The sequence below is a fragment of the Planococcus citri genome, chromosome 3, assembly GCF_950023065.1.
Source record: "Planococcus citri chromosome 3, ihPlaCitr1.1, whole genome shotgun sequence".
Taxonomy (NCBI): domain Eukaryota; kingdom Metazoa; phylum Arthropoda; class Insecta; order Hemiptera; family Pseudococcidae; genus Planococcus; species Planococcus citri.
The window spans coordinates 56,901,679-56,924,990 of NC_088679.1; the positions used below are offsets into that span (position 1 = coordinate 56,901,679).

At 33.1% G+C, this 23,312-nt stretch overlaps 1 long non-coding RNA gene across 1 annotated transcript in view; it reads right to left on the reverse strand.

The window, feature by feature from the left end:
* Positions 1 to 23,312, reverse strand: part of LOC135841164 (uncharacterized) — a 264,305-nt gene that overhangs the window by 199,468 nt on the left and 41,525 nt on the right. The window lies entirely within an intron of this gene.

A 23,312-nucleotide genomic window follows, 5' to 3' on the forward strand; every position in this document is an offset into this window, starting at 1 on the left:
TCTTTGACTTTTTTTTTGGTGAAATTTCAGGGGAGGAGGATTCTCTAAGAAGTTGTAGAGAGTCCTTGAAAAACTTCAGGAAAACTTTTGGATGCCTGACTTGAACCATCACTACCGGGTGGGGTTTCAAATTTCAAAATTTACATTGAAAATCGAAAAACAGTTGTTTTGAAACTTACTAAGGTAAAGTACCAGTTGTGGTTATACTTTTTTCAACATGCTCTGAGAAGCCCAAATTTCAACTTTTTTCAAATTTTTTTGATTTTGTTGTGTAGTGTAACTGTTGAACTACATAATACTTGGGAGGAAAAAAAAAATCAAGAATATTTCATTTCTTAGTAGAGAATCTTAAAAACTTCCAATTATCCGCTAACCGGGCCCCCTGGCCCGGTTGCGGACAAAGACTGCTCTAAATAGTACTAAATGAAATCAAAAATTCTCAAAAATATGCAGAGGTGGTTATTTCATCTTATTACTATCCAAAAACTTCCGCAGTTATGAAAAATTACATATTTGACTCGCTTTTCTCCATCATTGAAATTTTCCTTCTAAAAAATTTTAAAATCTGCATTTTTATCATTTTGAAACTTCAATGCTTTTGTACATAGACTTCATGGGTGAATTTTCATGTTGTCATGAATGCAAGGAAATGATTAAATGTTACAGAAAAAGATACGAGCAATAATTTTTTTTTTTAGCCCATAGGAACGATTATCCACAACCGGGACCCCTATCCACAACTGGTACTTTACCTTATTTTTGTTGATGATTGATCCTGTTAATACCCATCATTATAAAATTCACACTTATTTTTTTTAATGCAATGATTTTTTTGATTTGCCACTCCACAAACAGTAATTCATTTTGTTCTGGTACTCGTCAAACGAAAAAAAATTTTGATCCAGGAACCCGTTTATTTGTTCCGTTCTCTTCAACCTCCCCTGATATCATCCCAGTCTACCACGAGATCGACGTTCGATCCCTCAAAAAGACTATTCGTTTTAAACAAGCACGCGTCCGGGCTATATTTCCGTCGCTTCGTACATACATTCGCGGAAATAACAATGCGACATCTCAGCACCGTCGTCGCCATTTCATACGTATCAACGAGCCTCCGTCGAAAGGTCAATCTTGTTTATTAGTTCATTAACGCGCGTCATCCAACCCCTCGTTCGTCTCCGGCCACCCTTAAAACACAACATCTCGCAATTCTTTTCTCCCTCGGTGTGTAAAAATGATTTTTGCTGTATTCCCGTACCCTACCCTACCCTTTGGAATATGTACTAAAGGATGGTACTATACTACATAATATGTACAACATAAATATATCGACATTGTAACCCCTATATTCGAGTACCTCTCCCTACCCTGCTCGATATAATCGCCAATCGGCCAACTCGACTCGCGCGTCATCGTTATAAAATCAAGAATGCCGCCGAGTGTCACTTTTATGCGGTTCGATTCGATTGTTTGAAACGAATTTAACGACCTTTATCCGCGTCCTGGTCGTTTGAAATTACGAGTACGACACGTTTTTCGGTTTCAGTTCCATTTCGCGTTCGCATCTCTTTAATATTTTTTCGACAAAACGCGACGACGATTCAAGTCGCTCGTCAAACTCATCAATGTCGACGTAGCACGTATGTTCGCATAATCGTAAATTATCGTCTTGGTTCGCCTTGGCGTGGTTTTAAAAGCTCGCCTAGACCGTCGTGGAGAGATCCTATTATCGATATGAAATATTTATCGCGGATATGACGAGTAATACACTCCGGTTAAACCGTTGGTCATACACATCATATGTCAATAACCCAGTATGAGTCGCGTACATTACAAATTTTCCACGCTTTGTGCTCTGTCGAGATATAAAATTTAATATCTTTCAATAACAGGGATCAATAATAATGGTGCAGTTGCAGTTGGAGAATTGTTTGCTTTTCTGGTCAGCAATTACAAAAGGGAAGATGATGCTTTTTTGGCAGGACTTGGAGAACGAGCTTGAGAACTTTCCTGGTTTTTAAAATTATCACATTTTTGAAACTCTATTACTGAACTACATTTTCAACAATTTTCAAAGTACGTAGGTTTAGAATTTCTTGGTGAGGACGCTGTGATTGGCAAACATACATATCAGCACGCATTAATAAGTTACAGCCATTATTTCAAAAAGATCTACCTTCAAAAAACTAGAAGATGATTCTAAAACAACTGACTGCAAAAAGGTTTTTGCTCGTTGCTCATTGATTGCATTAGTAATTGTACATATAATATGCTGTTTTTTTAAATTCCATTTTTCAAACATACCATACTCAAGAAGTTCCACGTTACTCACGGAAGTGTTTTGAACGAAGCATCCAACAAAAAATTATTAGCCGGTAACCGAAAAAAAATCATCTCTGCGATTTTGGTTCTCAGCATTTTTCTTCTAGAATGCTTAGTTTTGTACAAGAAGAACTTTTGAAATTTCGTGTATTTTCTACAAATAACCACCTGTTGCTCAGAGCGTCCTAAAAAAAAGTGATAGCAAGTAGCAGGAAGAAAATTGAATTCCCTACAATTTGGGTTGTCAGCATTTTTTACCAAGATGCGTTTCACTACAAATTTTGAGTTTCACATGGAAAAAAATAAAACAATACAAAACTTTGAATTCATTTTCCTTAAAAGTTCAATTTTTGAAATTGAACGCTGAAAGAGTCCCCACATTACAGTAGTAGGTACGACCAAAAGAAAATAAACGGGCTCGTTCCGTTTTCATTAAAAAATTATTTCACCTACCTACTAATAGAAGTCGTACTGAACCCAATTTTTACAAATCTGCTATCTATTCTTTATTATGCGAAACGTCTCATGAAGAAAATTGTGTCTAGATTATTCGTATAATCACAAGAATAAAAAATTCAGCTTGATTTCTGCAAAAAAAAAAAAAAAGACTTCCAATAAAAAGTACGGTCATTGCGATTTTTTTCTTCATTTTCTCTAAACTAAGTTTTACTGTCCATAATTTCTGAAATTGAGAAAACATGAGGAAATAAGTAATTAAAATCATTATTAACATTGAAAAAAATTCAATTTGAGGATAATGAGGGGGGATTAAAAACATGTCAGTTCACAAAAACTCTTGCCATCAGCGAATAGCTTGCCTCTCAAATCGGAAAAATATCCTTGAAAAAAAAACTTTCAAAATCTTTTCTTTTCATTTTCAATTTAAAAAATTCAACCGTAGAGTTCAATTATTCACTCAAGAGTTCAATATGAAATTCCATTGGAAAAAGTCACATTCAAGTCTTTTTTATACTGCTTCTCCTAATTCTCCTCAAACAGGAAAACTGGCCTCACCCTATTTCCTTAAAACATCAGCCCTGCACAGAATGTTTAAACGAAAATTGTTCTCCATCTCCAATATCTGATGCACAATTTTGATCATCTTGGAAATTCATGTTAGAACAATTCTCACACCTCGAAAGTTTTACCTAAATTTGATCAACATCACTATAAGGGTAGTTCTCAAAAAGTGGAATTTTTCAATACTAAAAGAACTTTTTTTTTAAATCATAATTTTTTTCAAAATTTTCAAATTGAAATTATACCCAAATATATGTAAATGCCTCTGATCCCATTTTCGATATTGGTCTCGATTATTCTTCCACCAGGGAGGATTTTAGGATTTTAGGACCACGGCGTAAAAATTTCCATCGTCGTGATGCATTTTTTTGCATGAAAATTTATCAGAAAATATTTCTCAACTCATATTTTTAAAAATTTTCTACACCCTCATTGTCCTCGTCGTGGCTATAAAATGCCCACGGCGAAGACAACACCAGTTTAGGAAGAAATTGTGAAAATCTTCAAAATATGGAATTAGAAAACGGTTTCTGGAAAAGCTCCATGTATTGATATTATAGTACTTGGCCATCGAATATATTTAATTTGTTTTCAAGTGAAAATATCAGGCCTAATAACGAAAATAATGCGCCACGGCGCGGCGATGGATATTGAATGTGAGACATGAATCATCATTTCACTTCATTTTCAATATATTCTGAACATGTTCAAAAAAATCTGAAAATGACCACGGCGATGGACGCTTGAGTCTGGGATAGTCTTTGAACCCCCCCCCCCTGACGTCATTTGATCAACGTTTTGAGGTCAACCGATGGCGTCAAAATGTCTAAAATTTCATCTAGAACAACTTTGTATACCACTTTTTTTTGCGGATAAAATGTATATTTTCATCATAAAAACGGGATTGAAAAAAAAAACATGTGCTGGGACAGACCACAACCAAGAACTTTTGGCCATTTAACCGAATCCAGGGGGGAGGAAGGGTAGGGGGTTCAAACAAGTTTGAATAGTTGAATGGGTGCCAGGGTGGTATAGAACGAAGTTCTGAAAAAAAAACACATCTTGTTTACTCTCGAAAAAATTGCAAGAAATTGTCAGGGGACAGAAATTTGTCAGATTTTTTAGAATTATTATTAGGTACCTACCTACAATGTTTCTAATTGTTTCAGGGTGAGTCGATTATCACTCATATTGGAATTTTAGAGGCAGATAATTCTACATTGAGACTTGAAGTGGTTCACAAAGATGAACTCCTGTTTTCAAGTTACTCAATATTGTGATGCTCAAAAGAGGCATGGTTGCAATAGTTGACTTGTATTTATAAATTAGAATGGATCTGCTTGAAAAACGTACCCCTTCCCCTAATAACGAGAAAAAACATTCGATATACGATTATGAACCGTGAACGTTATGATGATGTTATGTAGGTATGTTCTGAATTGGAGAATTTGTTTTTGTTAATATTAGTTCTGGAGAAAGTATTTCGTTGAAAGTCATTTTCAATTTTCCAAATTCATTTTGAATGAAAGTCTAAAAGTGTTTTTCATAATAACCAAAATTGTAAAAAAAAATCGTTAAAAAAATCCTTAGAAATTCTTTGAATGAATTTTTTAAGACCTGCAATTCCATCTGATTGAGTATTCTTGCAAGCTCTTTTGATTTAGTTTCGTTTGCAAAAAACTTTTTCGTCCGTTTGTTTACCTCTCTTGGCATTGCCCAGTCTGAATTATCTAAACTTTAAAATGGGAAACACGATTATATATTTTTTTGAGGAATATTTTTTCAATTCGCGAGAAAAAAATTGCCTCAAGTAAGACCTCCATGAAGAGTGAAATTATCCCTACGTGGGTATTTTATGGAAAATAACGCAAAGGGTACCAGGTGGTGAATTTCACCACCAAATAAAAAACACTGGCAAAATTAATTTGAGATGGGTGGCATAGCTGTTGCTGGTATAGATGTGTACCTCGGACCTTACTGAACACAACGCGCCACCTACAAGTCCCCTCCTTTCATTATATTTAGAAAAATTACTGTTTTTCGAATATAAAAAAAATCGAATCGAAAAATTTCACCTTAAGGAGGTGTTTTTCCCTGATCGTTTCAATGAAAATCAATACGAAGAAGACACCTTAAGGTGAATTCTTGTGTTTTCTATAAATTTAAGTATCCAATATTTTAAAAAATAAATAAAAAAACGTAATAGGTTCATGTAGGCAACCGCACATGCATCCATGCGTAGTCCGATAGTCGAGCTACTAAGCGCCCCAGTCGTTGAACCAAACAACAACATTGCTCTGCCCACCTGAACAAAAACCGGTATTGGTGGTGAATTTCACCACCTGGTACCCATAGAGGGTTATGTACTGGGAAAACGTCAAGAGATACAGACCTTTAGTTGAATAATTGTCTCACAAAGCCCATAAGGGAGTTTCACTTCGCATTCGAAAAGCAACACTGCTCCATCTTAACCCTCCACTTCCCTTCTTTCATTCACAAAAACCGATCTCATTATAAACTAAAATCTTCTCAAATAAACGAAAATAAAAGCAGAAAGAAATCAAGCCATTAAAACACTCTTGCCGCGCCCCTCCGACCCATAAATCGTATACTTATCCCTCTCCGTTGAGCTCCGCTTAATGATCTTATTACTTCGGAAAAAAGCCTTATTTTGAATTTGTTGGGTAATGATTAAAGTAAATAAATTAAATATTTCCTTGTTTGTCGAGATTTCGACCGTCATCATCATTACACCAAATTCCGCATCATTTTTCTTCGTGCTACACAAAAAGGTCTTCATTTCCTGGTACATAAGTACAATTTTCACAAAACGTATTTTATCGGAGGTCTATGGGGTGAGTCGCCGGGTCGATGCTCTATCTTGTTTCGTTTAATGCTCTCGTAGTACTACTCGTACATCTCACAACTCATTGGTTTCTAATTGTGAGTGACTTTTCGTCTTGTCTGTCTACTTCTGTAAAATGTAGAATGCGATCATTTTTCAAACAAGATCACCGCAGTGAGACAAAGCACTACTCGTACTGCATAAAGAGAACAATTGTTCATTATGTTTCGGTGTATATTTATTTATTAAGTGCACCTGAATTGAGATCAGGGAACTGAGAACGAGTAAGTAGATACTTTAATTTTATAATCATCAAGTTGAAAAAAAAAATTACACAGGACCAAGTAGGTATACCTCTCGCTCATCACATAATACACTAATAAGTTGATACGATTACTTGATTTATACTCGTTAAAAACCCCATACAAAGTATAAGTGAATAGATAGGACGAGCTGGAGCTAGCAAAATGACTAATAACGTGTCTCTCGTAACACATTTCTCAAAAAGCTTCTTTCGAAATTATACGCTACCAAATTACCCATATAAATTAAACCTTATCTTAACACGTAATCTTTATTCGAAAGATACTTTCAACTTGTACATGAACCAGAACCACGTCTCGAGTCTCGACGTAGCGATGCCTTATTATTGTTACACATTTGGTAACCAATGAATTCCTGCCAAATAGCACAAGTCACAGTCCTCTGTGTGTGTACCAGAAAGGGAAGTAGGAAAAAAAGCACCCTGTAAAGTTTATACCCTTAATAGCAACATCCTTTATAATTTATCTCTATATATGTATGTTAACCATATACTATAACAGAGTCATCTTTTGAGATGAGTGCTCGACAAAGACTCCTTGGCAGCTTTTGATTGGTAGGTATATATATATTTTGTCAAAATAATTTTATATACCCCTCTTCCCTTCCCCTCGCTGCTGGTAGAGTATTATTCTCTCCATGTGAGAGAGAGAGAGAGCTTTTCCTCGAGCACCGATGATGGTAAACGACCTGAGCTTGTAAACTATTAAGAGAGACAAACCGTCTCGGCAATTTCTTATCTTGTATCCTTGGTCTTTAATCCTTAATATGTGAGTCATTAAGACGCTTTTAAACCGGAGATATAGTACATTCGCTCTTTCTGCAAATTACAAATGATACATTAAACTTACGTACTGTGTGCTGCGTACCCTACCCTGCCCTGCCCTTCTTCATCGTGACGTCGTTCTCTTCGACAAACATTTTCGCCAACTTCCACCTATTAATAATACACGTCTTCTTCTACGTTCGACGTTCCACAAAACCATATAAAGCTCGGTACCCACGGCGGTCTCTTACATTTGCAACAATTTCGCAATTTATCTCATTTCGTACTGAGTATCGTGTATAGTTGATGTTTCTTATGTACATATACTGGTACCATCATTTCTCTCGTAGTTCTTCTAAATCATCTTGTAACCCTTTCAAGACTGGAAACAATGATAAATAATTTTTTGAGAATGCTCATTTCGTTGCGAATTGCATTCTGATTGTTGCGAATGATTTCTGCGATGTAAGATAGAATTTGAAAATCGCTGAGGGAAACTTTTCCCACGTTAATTTTTCTCTTTTTTTTTAGATTTTTGAATTTCAAAATTGATTTGTAATTTTTGGTCATTTTAATTTTTTTAATGTGTTCTCTAAGAAAGAGACCCGCCTGTTTTGAAAAAAATCAACCAGTCCCAAAAGATAGTGCTTGTAAGATTCTTTGTCGATCCAGGCAATAGTCAAAACACGTTGCAAACGAGGTTTTTAGGCTTCTTCCTTTCAAAAAAAAATCATTTTAAAAAAAATTCTGTACAACATTTTGAAATGATTACCTGAAATTATTTGCCAATCAAAAAAACGTCTTTCGAGATTAGTTCCAGGACTAATTTCAAGATTTCCGTGAGTATGTGTACGTAATAAGGAACACTTCTTGAATATTTTTGAACTATATAACCGTGAAAAATACAGATGCGTTTGGTCTTTGGTCCGGTTTGGTCACAAAATAATATCGCGTTTTATAATAACTAGCGCGCTCTTTCGGGACTCTGAAATTATAACCACGTGAAAGAACGAGAATTTTTCTATCAGATCTATCAAAAATCCATTTTTAAGTATCTCGACTCGATTTTTTTCAATATTATCTACGTTTTCATCGTGTCCCTTTTCATGCGAAGGGTGTCTAATTACTACTTTTTTTTTTTTAATTCCAAAAATTGTCGGAGTAGAAATACATACTTACAGGGTATCTGGTGAGTGGATGTCAAAACTTCAGATTTTTGGATATAACCGGATACGACTTTCAAAAACCGCTATCGTATGAACCAGTTGCCTATCTTTAAAATTTAAGAGGCAACCGAGCTTTGGAAAAAAAATTGAGGAAAACGTATTTTTGACCTTGAGAATGGGCAGTAGGTACTTTGGAAAATAAACAAATTTTGTCATTTCGAATTTTTGCCCAACTTTGAAATTGAAGGGGTCAGAAATATTTTAAAAGAAAATAATATTCTAAAATCAACAAAATAATATTTCTGATCCCTTCAATTTCAAATTTAGGCAAAAATTCATAATGACAAAATTTGTTCATTTTCCAAGTACTACCCATTCCTAACGTCAAAAATACGTTTTTCTCATTTTTTATTTCAAAGCTCGGTTGACCATTAAATTTCAAAGATAGACAACTTGTCCATAGCGTTTTTTTCAAGTCATGCCCGGTTATTTCCAAAACTGAAGTTTTGACATCCACTCACTAGACACCCTGTATAATTAGAACCGATATATCAATAGGGGAAATTTTCAGACAATTGTTCCAAAATTCATGGAAGTGATCACGAATACAAATTACTTAGAATTTGTGGCTTGCAAGCTCGTTGACGTTTTATTTAAGCGACCTTCAGGAGAATTTTTTCAGAATTGTGAATTTAGGAATTCGCTGGAGACTCCAGAACGGCTCAAACTCGCACTCAGTCGGTTTCAAAGTCGAAAATTGAATTCAAATCAAATTTAAACACCAGCTTTCTACCTCGATTTGATCAGAAAGCTCACAAGGGAACTTTGTCAACTCATCACCCCGATTTGGCTGAAATTTGACTCACTGAGAGTTCATGTCATCACCACCTCAGAACAAAATTTTCAGGTTTCGAAGTTGATTGCAGGGTTTTTTAGAGTGATTCCAAAGAGCTGGAGAAAAACGTATTCCTGCTGAAGGCATCATATCGTATCAAAAATTGTAGCAATCGATTCGGGCGGGGGGGGGGGCGATTTCAGGCTACAGACGAATTTTCGAACAATTTTCTTCAGAAATACTTTTTTTCATTTTTTACTGTCTTCCAAGTGAAATTCACTGCTCTAGGGGAAAAAACGTAAAACCTATAATTATACAACTTTCGAAGTTACTTCTCGCTTTCGTAATTCTCATTTTCTAAATTCAATTTTCAAAATAATAAAACGAACAAAAAAATATCAGAAACAGTGAGCCTTTGGCCATCTTTATTTTTTCGACGTGCAGTTTTTCTGTTTTTAATGACCATCGACGTTTTCCTCTTTTTCCTTTCCTAATAATATGTGTACGTAATTTAGGCGTCTTTCTTTTTTCCCAAAAAAATTCATGCATAACTGCAAAAAAAATCATGGCTGTTGCCATTTCTACAAAATTAAATTTTCAAAAGACTTTTCAATCGTATTCATCTCATTTCCCATAAAAATGTTTCTTTTTTTAAAGATCAATTCGTTATTTGAAAAATTGTGGCTCTTGCCATCTTTACAAAAGTAAGTAAATTTTAAAACGACCTTTCGATCATAATCATTTTTTTCAATTTTTTTTTTAGCGATTCTGTTATTCGAAAAAGTGTTTGTGGCTTTTGCCATCTTCACAGAAATAAATTTTCAAGCGACTTTTCAATTGTTACTATTCCTCCTGCCCCACAATTAAAATGCTTAAATTCTTTAGCGATTAGTTATAGAAAAAGTGGTGGGTTGATCTTCACAAAAAGTAAACTTTTAAGAAAACTTTCAATCAACTTTTTTCAAAAAAGTGTAGCAAGTTTTTGATGTCAAAATTATTTTTTCAATTTTTTTTTTCAACAATTTATTAGTCAGAAGCTTGGGGCATATTTGCTGTCTTTTCTAATTTTTTTCATCCCCCTCTTCATTGAAATGAATCATTGTTACTTTCAAGTAGGTAATTAATTATTCAAAAAATTTGAGCATTGCCCTCTTTTTTAAATTTTTCAATCGATTAGCTGCCGAATAAGCATACATTTAAATTTTCTCTTTTTTCCAAAATAATTTTTTCCTCCTGCGATAATTATGTACGAAGAATAAATTCAATAACCAAATAGAAAAAAGTAATGTGGCTTTTGCCATCTTCATCATTATCTTTCTATGAATTTTCATAATTTTTCAGACATTTTCCAAGAGCTCATTCCCACAGAAATGATTTCTCAATTCGACAGACTAAACTGAAATTCAATTGTCTGTATTAAATATTTTTGGAAAAAAATATACCTATCTCTTTTACTAACATTTTTCTCTCCCCATTCCCCTACTACATAGTTAGCATATTAATCCGACTACCTACTGGGAGTGTGTGCGTTTCAGAGCACCAAATTGAAAATCAAAATGTACAACTCTATACGTGTTAATGTACGTAGAATACACCATCACCTTGTAGGTATCTACTTCGGAATTCTTCGTCAGCATTTACAAAGCTGAGTACGACATAAGTTGTACGTAAACGTACACAAAAGAAGTCAACCACTGCAGAGTAAATCTGACATAGTTTACAATATTAAAATACGAATGACATGTTACACCTGTTAAATGTGTATTACACAATTAGTAACTGATTATATGAAGTAATCTTCATGGTATCACATGTTGAAATAGACAATCGTTGATTCAGTAAAACTCTTCAACAAGCAGTATTTCAAATACCTGCATTTCGAAGGTATGAGTACATTTTCAAATTTGGTTCACTGAAACAGCACCCTCCCAGCAGCAGCTGAGATAATAGCACAACTAGAAAAACAAAATTCACCAAAAAAATACCATTTTGAACCTAAATATGTCTGAACGTTTGTTTGTTTAAAAAAATCATTGATTTTTTTTTTTATATTCATATTTAGGTTTGAATATGTATTTGTGGTCAATGCCATCTTTTAATTTTTTTTCTCTCAGAATGAAAACTAAAAAAAAAAAAAATGCAGGAGGAAAATAAAGAATTAGCACCAAAATCTACTAGAAAAAATCAACACGTATCGCCCCCCAATTTTCGCTCGTTTTTGGAAGCAAATTAACACACAGTTCGACCAGCACCATTTTCTTTCATTTCCTTTCACTGATAATATCTGAAAAATCGACTTGGAAATTTAACAAAATTCCATCACATTTACAGACGTAATAAAAAATCCTCTAGGAAAAAGAGAAATCACGTCGACGTTTCCAATTTTCAAATCAATTTTAAAAAATGGTGGTATCAACAGAGATTTTAGATTTTTTTCAAAGTCAGTAAATGAGCTATTTTTTCAACCATTTTCAAAAATTCGCTTGGAAATAAATTTCCGCATGCTAAAAATTTGCTTCTGAGGTGTGGATGACATGAACTTCCAGTGAGCCAAATTACAGTCAAATCGGAGGCGGCGAATTGACGAGGTTCCCCGTGAGTTGAAAATTTTCAAAATTCTCCAAAATGCATGCTTGAAAATTTGACATTGTGGAGTGAATTTAAAAAATAGAAATACTGTATTTTAGTCTAAGATTAGCTGATGGCTTTTTAAATTGATTTTTGCATATTTCTCAAGATTTGAAATATCTATTGGCTGATTGACTTACAACTAAAATACTAATCACTGCTTGGCTAGATATGTATTGACGACGACCTGGGTAAATATGCATTGACGAAAACGATGAAAAAGTGATTACATTAGAGGTTTTTCAAGATAACAAGGGAACTACCTGAACCGGCAGACACGAAAATGAACGAATCAAAACAAGATCGGAAGGGGACCACATCAGGACCTCAAATCCAAAATTTCAAGTGATAAAGTTGATTTCTCGATTTTTGGTGAATTTTTGAAAATTTAAAAATCCGAAAAATTATCAATTAATACAAAAAATAAAAAATATCGATGAAAATTGGAATTTTCTAGGTTTCGCGAGACTCCAAAAATTTGTGGCTACTCATCAGTTAACATCTACCGATAAGTACTGAAAAACTTAAATTTGATAAATTTGTAACTTGAGCAAGGTTAACATCTACCGATAAGTATTGAAAAACTTAAATTTGATAAATTTGTTTGTAACTTGAGCGAGGTTACTTGTATAGAGATCAATTAATTTACAAAATAATCATTTATTCAAAATTGTCTACTTCAATTTTAGTCTTTCCTAAAGTCATTTTTAAAAAAAAATTTAATATCTGACTCTGGTGTTTAATATCCCTATGCTTGGTACCACATGATAGATTGTTTTGTTGAATATTAACCTATCATGCTGTAAATTTGAAAAAAACTTTCAACAGGTTTTTAAAATTTATACATTTTAATGAATTATTTTTTTGAATTTTAAACACAGTGAAACCTTGTGAAGTAGTTTTATTGGTTATTTGTGGAAGTTTGAAACTTTTTTTAAAAAAATGTTTTAAACTTTTACAAACATAGGACTTTTCATCTTCATAAGGTTACACTGTGTTTACAATTCAAAAAAATAATTCATTAAAATGTATAAATTTTAAAAACCTGTTGAAAGTATTGTTCAAATTTACAGCATGATAGGTTAATATTTAACAAAACAATCTATTAAGTGGTCCAAGCATAGGGATATTAAATACCAGAGTCAGATATTAATTTATTTTTAAAAATGACTTTAAGAAAGACTAAAATTGAAGTAGACAATTTTGAATACATGAAGGATAGATTTAAATAATGACGTCGATTATTACATTTTAAAAACCCGTTGAAAGGATTCATCAAATTTACAGCCTGATAGGTTCATATTTGACAATACAATGTATTGAGTCATCCAAGCTTAGAAGTTTGGCTTATTATTTTTTCTTATTATTTGCATTTGTTCAACATTGTTATTTATGGGCTTCAAATTTTTAAAATTTGATTACAAAAGTCTTCCTGATATTTTTTTGTTTTTCTGGTAATAATATGGAGTCAAAACCCAAATTTCGGAGACCCAGAACGTTAAGCATTCAAGGTGGAGCAGACCGGCCATTTCCAAAAATAAAATTTCACAGTAAGTTACAAAATCCATTTTTTATCCTTATTAAGTAAACAAACCTTCTCAAATATTATAAGAAGAATTTTTTTTAAAATTAAATTTCTGTCTTAGCTAGTGAATCCGGATCTACACAATGGGTTGAATGGGTCTATTCTACAAAAAAAAAGCAAACCAAAATAGAACCAAAAAAAGAATGTAAACTTCAAGAAAGAAAAAAAACTGACATTGAAATCGAAGTTTATAAACGTTTCGGAATAGAAAATTTTCAAGATTTGTACGAATATTCCGATAATTAAATTAATACAATATTTATTCTACTTGTTTTGGTAAAACTTTTGTTCTGTTACAATAAGTCATGCAAAATGGAATAAACAAGAAAGCTTCGGAAAATACGTGAAGATAAGCAAGTAGAGCAGTATTTTCATTAACATAACACAGCTTTTCCGGTAACAATACTTCTAAAATTCAATCAAATTATTGCTAAACAAAATATTTATGGTTTAAAAAAAAAATAAGTAGGTATACCAAAAACAAAAAACTTTCTTTCTAAATCGATCCGCAAAAACTCTCTTGTACTCAGCAATCAGCTGAGATGGCTTGTTTATTGCCAGTTTCAGCTTTCCGGTCCAATCTTGCCTATTAGTTTATTACTATTAGATAATTAGTTAATTCTATTCTGGACTAAGAAAGATTTTTTTATTGTATTGTCTAGGTGGAACTGGACAAATGTGTTTTGTTTTTTTTTAAACAATTTGTTATCTTTTATTAAAAATAGGATCAGTAACTTTTATCAGGTCGTAGGTACATATTAATAAGGCTATTCACATAAAGCGGCTTGCAGTAGGTATATCAGTTTGGCAGAAGATTATCAATTTGGTTGGAATTCATACCAGTCAGTATCAAAATTTCATACTTTGAATAATTTTTATAAAATGTTTTGGAAAATAGGTAATAACTTTTATTTAGTCTTTTCTTCACTTGTAACCACAGTTAAACCCTGTAATGGAAAAACACCAAATTTTTGTAAAAGTTGAAAACAATTTTCAACTTCTTTAAACCTCAAGGAATACATTGAATTGTTCAAAAACAAGGTATAACAGTGATTGAAATTGAATGAAAAACTAAATAAAACCTGCAAAATTAGAAAACATTCTATATTTTGGTAATTTCTGATAAGAATATCCAGCAAAATGATAAACAATCCGCTTCATGTGAATAGCCTTATTATAACAACCGGAAGTGATGAAATTCACTGAGTGTATTTTCAAAAAAATATATATAGATTGGTCACAAAGCCGACACATTTGTCCACGTCTAACTCGACAATACAATAAAAAAAAAATTTCTTAGTCCAGAATAAAATTAACTGATTATCAAGACAAAGACACATGATAGGAAAATCGTTTTGCCATTTATGGTCTATACACTTGGAATAATTATGTTAAAAAATGATAAAACAAAAGTACAGTTGTCTGATCTCTATACATAACGTATATTTCATGTTTGCATCGTCATTCTTGGACCCTTGATACATATTTCGAAATCTGTATTTCCACTCATTAATTATCTATTGGATCATGAAATCCCTTTCTGGGGATTTATCGAAATATTGTATGTACCAATTGAACCCAGCTTAAAGGTTACTAAGAAATTAAGAAGAAATAAAATAATTTGATTACAATTAGATATACTTCGTCTTTCGAATGATTAATTCACTCCAGAGTACAAAAGTGAGGTTTTGGACCTTAATACGAAAGTTATGACGATCGAAAATAAGGATCTGGAAAAGAAACTATCGTTATCTAAAAGAAAAATATTGCTAACTGTCGGGGAAATCGACGTTTGAACAATATAGTCAACCAACTCAAGCTGCGAATCGTTGAAATACAACGAAATCAGTCGAATACTGAAGACGACTTCGAATAACGCTCAAAGTTGTTATACCTACTCTCTAAATTTGAAACAGTCAATTTCACTGCTTAGCAGTCACGACATTTTGCCTTTTTAAAGCAGTAGTTTTTTTTACTGCAAAACAGTGAAAAATTACTGAATTGGTCAGTAAAAAATCATTTTGACTGACCAATTCAGTAATTTTCCACTGTTTTGCAGTAAAAAAAACTACTGCTTTAAAAAGGCAAAATGTCGTGACTGCTAAGCAGTGAAATTTGACTGCTTTAAATTTAGAGAGTAGTTATTGAATTTGGGCATTTTTACCTCATGCAATTTGCTCATCCCACTAGACAAATTTCAAGGGTCACATTTTATGAAACCATTTGCAGTTTAACTCGCTCAATTTAATGTACAAATTCATTCTAAAACTCACTCAAAATACTGACAATGTACAAAAATGAATACCATAAGAGAACACCGCAAAGAAAGCCACACAAGTATAACAGAAGGGAAGACACATCAAAGTTAATAAAATCGTCCATCACAATTCCCATACATCTGTACGCGAAGGTACCTAACACAAATGTTAATCAAATTTATAGCCACCTCGTCGTAAACCCCGTAACAGAATCGTTTTTCATATTTATTGACCATTAAAATTGCCACCAAACAATGTAGTATGCGGTAAAAATTGAACGAGATCGATGGTACATATAAGATGAAGGGAAAACATCATCGTCAACGACGCGACCGTTTTTTGATGTATTGTGTGTCTAATGTTCGGCAGTTAAAAAATTTCTAAGTCTGTTCGCAAAAGACAAAAAAAAAGAGGTCTTAAAAAGAGATTTTTCCGTACTGGCAAATAAAAAATGCTCTTACGCGTTTGAGAATAACCCGCGGAAACGATTTATTGCCTTATGTACGCGATAGAGATCGATGGATTTGGCCGTTAATGTTTTCTATCTTTTTTTAATACTAGCACATTGTATATTATTTTTTGGTTCGAGTACAGAATGTGGGAGAGGAAGGGGTCCCAAATACTCGAATTTCTCGTATACCATATACGACGAGGTAGTAAAAGTTTATATATTGTAATAAAATATATAATAATTTAAAATAAGAGTAATGCAACGATATTTTTATTTCATTTTTTTTTCTTTTTCGAGAAACATCAGAACATCACGTGAAGTCTTCAGAAATTGAAATGATTACATTGTGGTTAAGGGGTTTTGACCCTCTTGGGTTTGAAAATAAGCCGAAAGAAATATTTTGATTTTTTTTGTGGAAAATTGGATCTCTTTTCACAACGAAACGATCATTACTATACCAGAAAATGGGGAGAAAAAATCAAATCAAATGGTAAGACATTACCGTTGTAATTTTTTTGAAGATTAAAATACTCTCAAAAAATTTAGAAATTCAGAGATCTGGCCGAAGAGAATATAAATGAATTTCACTTCACCCTCTAAACTGATCTAAACACCAATCCAACATCTTGATGAAAGAGAACCACTATTATTTCCCCAAAAAATAATAATTTTCCAACTCCTTTCCTTTCTTACCCACCGTCTGCGCAATCCGAGTAAGTACATGAATAATCGTCCAACAATGAAGCAATATCGCTGCAGCGTATTTCGTACATCGCAGATCGCACAAAGCACACGGTGGTTAATAAAGACGTTGACATTTTCCTAGCACAACAATCCATTAGCAAGATGACACTAATCCTGATATAACTTTAACACGGTAAAAAACCTGCAAAGAATTTAGGGCTGTGTGAGGTGATTATCCGTATGTAATCTTTGTAATAAAGGTTTTCGTAGAGCCATATAGCCACGGTGTAAAAAAAGACGAAATAAGTTCGCCTTTTTTTTTTACTCTCTATTTTTCAAGACCACATTACTTAACTTATCGCGACTTATTTTGCGAGTTATGAAACCTCACGCTTTGCATAAAACCTCCTTTGACAGCGTGACAATGATGGATGGTCATGTTAACAGAGTGGTGAAAAAAAAAAATCTATCTCGGAACCAGTCTTTTGCTGGCTCTTATTTCGAACCACGAACGTGATTTATGATTGTGATAACGTTCGATGGTAGGATGCGTAAGTACAACGTCATAACGTTGTGTATTTGGGTTTTGATTTTTTTTTTTTGCTTCGTGTATTTTGCGTTTATCGAGTATGAAAATCTGGGCATGATGAGGTGTCCGAGTGGATGCTGGATTCAATATGCGAAAGATGTCAGATCCGACCCTTTTGCATAATTGCTTTGTATTGCTCTTCGACTTCGAGCGCACTTTTTGGAAAATTTTAGCGAATTTACCGACTTTTCATCGTTACGATGGTTTTGCCTCAAAATGAGAGCAGGCGGAATTTGGGCACCTAAGGGCCAGGAGGGCCTATTTAAATTAACTTTTTTTAAATAAATAAGTTTTCGATTATCGATCATTCAATTTCTATTTTTTTTTTTTTTTAGTAGATAACCATAATTATCGTGATTTTTTCCTGAATTTTCAACGGTTTTTGTCAAATTTTTTATTAATAAATAAGTGTTTTTTTTTCGGTGTTAGTTTACGGTACCGTAGATTTACTTAGAATTAGATCGAGTAATAATTAAGTTTTTGATTTTGATCGTTGAATAACCATAATTATCGTGATTTTTTCTAGAATTATCACCGGTTTTCGTCCAATTTCGTATTATTTCAATGTTTTTTTATCCTGTTTTTAAAATTGTATAAGTCTCATTGCTTTTTGAGTAGACCGCGTAGGTACTCTTTACTCATTGCAATATTTTGAGCAATTTCAATTCAAATTTCAAAATTTGATTTTTACTCCTCGCAACTGTTTGGTGTTTTCACAATTTTTAATCTGTCCTGAATAACTTTCCAACAATCATAATATCTATCCTACAGCTCGCAGTAAAAATTAAAGCATTGACAATAAAATTTTGATTTTAAACAGTTGAGTTTACTTAAAACAGAGACCTACCTACACTCACTGAAAATTCTAAGCAATCTGATATTTCGTTGAAAATAGCCTTAAGATGACGCATTTTGGGACAACTTCATTTCTAAAAATATTTTCATCTATGTTACATAGTACATACGATCATTTAATCAGATTCGTTAATGTGCTAGACGTCAAAACTACTCTCAATTGTTCATTTGCCGGTATAATTAAAAAAATAATAATTAGCGATGTCGAAGATGTAAGTATGTACTATATTATAATTATAATTTGCTTTTTCTCAATTGTACTGTTGCTGATCTAGGATATTGGTTTTCAGGAGAGAACCGTTCACGGTGATATTTAAAATGAAGTATCGGTATTCGTTTCTTTAAAATTTTTATCTCAATCGTTTTTAAACATTTTTTTTTTATTTTTTAAAAACGATTGAAATAAAAATAAGGTACAACGAATGCAAATACTTCCTTCATAACGCAAACAGCTGTGATATATACAAATATATATTTTTTTAAATAATTTTTTCCATCGTCTCTAATTTATATTTTTTTGAATAATGTTTGTCGTTTTCGTTTTTGTTTTCAAATGTTCCTTTACCTATGAACTTTTATATTCTTTTAAAAAATGTATCCAAAATTTATAAACAGCACATATGTAAGCTCAGTCAATATACTCGAAGACAGAAAAATTAAAATTACTCAAATTGTGAATCTGAATTTAATTGATTGTTGTGCAGGTAAACTGACCGAAGCTGAAAGCATTGTGAAAATATAGAAGTCGCAATCTACTACATGAGGAGAAACCACAGACGCAGATAGCCTGACCATAAATCAGTCTAAAAAAATCTCACCACAGGTTAAACATAGCTGATCGTCACTACTCAAACTCAGTCAACTCTAATCGATCACGTACAGGGTCTCATCGTTCAAATAAAGCCCATTTGCAGCCATTATAAAACCCCCACCACAACCAAACGCACTTTTCAGGGCTATAAATACAAGTGCAATACCATCTGAATCTCATTTACAATCATGGTATTCATACAGACAACACGTTGTACTTATGGCCTCCCTGTGTACCAATGAACTTCATTACTACTTTTGTGGGGTAATAAAATTATCGAATGTATTGAATCAGTAGAGGATATAGATTCTCTTCCTGTACCTAAAGCAGTAAAATGCCAACTGGTAGATTTGGTTCTGTGTTCAGTCAGATTCAGAGTTCGATTATATTGGTGGTGATAACAGCTCCGACAATAGTGACGACTGGGATGGTGGGAGTTATTTTGCATGCAATCTTCGTTATGCAGAGATATCTTACAATTGTGACTAGAGAATGTGTTTAGAGGCTGCTACAATTTTTACAAAAGCCTTCCAAGAAGTTTGATTATAACATCTTCGTTTTTCCAACCACTAGTTGACAAAGGACTCAGATTTACGCCATCTAGTGTGGAAACTTTTAGTCGAAACGAAGAAGGTGAGTTAACAAAATGTGCAAGTTTTTTCACAAGTTTCCCCTTTTTTTTTTAAAATTTTATCCAACATAACATAGCTTGCAAGGCGAATTTCGAAGCAAAATATGATTTCGTTGCATTTCTCGTGTATTTTTTAATGGCCGACTTTTTGTTAGGGTTATAATTTGTTTGTGGATGTAAATCGATGCAATTTTTGCGTTAAAATATACATTTTCGACTAAAATTTAACCATAGCTACCACTGACAGGTATGTACAACAAGTTTTGTATTCTAATTAGCCAAGCACACGTGCTTTGAATTTATTTCAAATCCAAACACAATAACACGTGTAGGCCATTTTTTCCTTGTAAAGGAAAAGTGCAGTAATTTTCAAATTTTAATACGCCGTGTGTTTCTAGATTACCGAAAGGTGAACGTTGTGGTGCATCGTCGACGGAGTGTATCTTTCTGTTGTTATTACTTGCGTTTATTAGACATACCAAGAGTAATTTCAAGTGTTGTTGATTACCTATTTTACTTACTATTATTTTTGTTTAAATTTTTATCTTAATCATATTCTTTGTTATTTTATTTTGAATTTTCGTCATAATTTCCTGTCCGACACTCATACACAATGGACATCTCAATCAAGAACTTTAATGAGCTCAATAAGTTAACCAACTTTACCATAAAAATGTTACAGTGAAAATACTGGAATATGGACAAATCAACGCTGATAACAACAGATGGGAAGTACTCACATATACTCAGTACGAAGGACGCAATTATTTTGCGTGGATAGAATTCAACCAGCTCCAAAGAATGTTTCTAGACATGGGAATGCCCCAGGACATAATTAATCGTATTCCGAACAGACCTGTAAACCAACAACCCCCAGCAATATGAAGAATTTTTTTTTTTCGTAGCTTTCCTAAAAAAGTTCAGGTATGGGCTCTTTTCCTGATGAAAGTAAAGAAGGGGCATATACTTGAACACTGGATTCAACATGCGAAAGATGTCAGATCCGGCCCTTTGCATAATTGCTCTTTGAATTTGAGTGCACTTTTTGGAAAATGTTAGCCAATTTACCGACTTTTCATCATTATGATGGTTTTGCCTCAAAATGAGAGCAGGGGGAATTTGGTAACTGATGCCCAGAGAAGGGTCAGGAGAGCCTATGTAAATTGAATTTTTTTTAAAAATAAACAATTTCATTGAGTTATTGTTACATGTATTTTGTTTGGGAAACGCCTTCGTGGAATAGCAACAATAACTACTACGACTACCAGGCAGAAGAGGATGGAAATAATTCGGGCTTGGCGTTATTTCATCATTTCTTTTGGAGTTCTGGTTTCCAAAACGCGTAAGTAATTATTTATTAACAATAAAGATGTATTTTACTTAAAAAATAACCTTTTTTTTTTTTCAGAAATAATTCAACCGATAACATCGATCAAAAACAGGACGACGCTGCCGCGGGTGACACCTTAGATGACGTTCAGAATAATGACCCGCACGAGAATATCGCGCATGACGACAACGATAGCGATGAGCCTTTACGGAAGAAGAAGAAGTGATGAGTGTGTATTCAGTAATATTGATAGTTTATGTACCTACATATGATCGTGATGAACATGAATCGATTTTCGATCACATAATTACATACTTACATACACTTTTTTGGTGATAGCTTATGTAATCGTGATCAAATGAAAATCGATTTGTTTTCATTCGATCACGATCATATAAAATATCATTCATACATAGCAAGTTTCATTTTTTATAATATTGCATAATTTTAATTAATTTTGTTTTATTTGTATTTGTTTCAGGAACGATTCCAGATAACTCCAAATTCGAATCAATGATGAACACGATCTATTTTTTTTATTTTTATTTTATTTCTTAAATAATTATAAGTGTTTGCAAGTGAGCATGTTGCATTTCTTTTAGATTTACCGATGTCAGCTAAGTCAACAATTATGATAATTTGAAATATTTGGATACATTTTTTATTTATTTTTCATTATTTTTAAAATGAAGAAATCGATTCTTTCATTTTAAAAGTGATAAAAAAGAAATAAAAAAGTATGCAAATATTTCGACACAGGATACTGTGACAAAACTTTTTTTTTAAATCTAGTTCTTTTTTTTTAGTTTTTTTGTATAACGTTTTTATATTTCCAAAAAAATAACGTTATTGTGTTCGTTATAGGTACCTTCTTACTTGTTATCATGTTCGTTTTAAAAATTTTCATTATTTTTTTAAAAAATAAATAAACTCAAAAAATGCATTGTAAATTTTTTGTAACAATTTTCTAAGAACAAGAAGCTAACATTCGCCTAGCTAAAGATGGTGTGAGATACTATCATGCCGACATTTGGTGTACGTGTGAAGTGCAGAAATCACTGGCTGGTGATTTCTAAGTACTTTGTCAACAACAAGTACGTTTCTGACCGCGCAACAGAACGTACGTTCATCGTTTAAATAAATCAATTTCTTACTTCGGTTAATGTTTGAATCTTTTTGTGTAAAATAATCTTTTGATTAATTTTGATGTTCTTAGTTTTTATATGATAAATACTTAAAGAATAAAACTATCTTTTGTGTTTAAAACCAATAAACTTTCTTTTGATTTCGTGAACTTAAACTTGTTTATTTCGCGAATTCGTTATGTGAAACTTATCTTCCTACGGAACGAGCATATTTGAGTAAGTGACTACTTTTCTACCCAGGAGATATTTTCTTAGAAATATCTCAACGAGTTATTATTTACCGATATCCGCTAGGAATCTCTAAGTATACTCCTCACAATGGACTGGAAAGAATCTATTTCCTCCAACATTACCTCGTACTTGGAGATTCAGTCGCTTTAGGCTTGATCGCTGATGCTGTGGACCATGTTGCTCGTGTTCGAGTGGCGATGTGGGAAAGTTCGTTCAATCAGGATTATATCGCAGCAGATGAGCTAGGGAAACGTCTCCAGTTTAAAATGCCTTTTGTACCTGACAACATCCTAATATCTATTGGCGAATACGAAATAGCGAACAATGATGATTATCTCGATACTGAAAAATTAGAAGAATTATTCAACTTTCTGGTCCTAAGCAAGGTTAAAAGAATAGCGATAATTCCTCCTGCCCATAACTCATACAAACCCATGAAACGTCGAAACCTTAGGCACTGGTTGAGAAATAAAGCCACCGATCTAGCACCTGCCGGTACCATCATATACCTGGAATCTCTTGAAGACATTATGGATAAGGTCGGACCAGCCTACGACAATTATACGGACATTCCACGAATGATTAACCAGATCCATCTTGAATTGTCACCGAACTACTTCCACTTTTATCACACAAAGAATAAACAACACATCATTATCGACTCCAGCGAGTTATCAGCCGCAATCCAGTGCAGCCAGAATGACGAATGCCGATTATATCGATAACTCTTATGATTCGAGATAGAAATTTGTATGGTATAAATTATCATAATTATAGCAAACATGCTCCAGTTTTGGCATTATAGTCGAAATTACTTTCAACTATACTAAATGAAATAC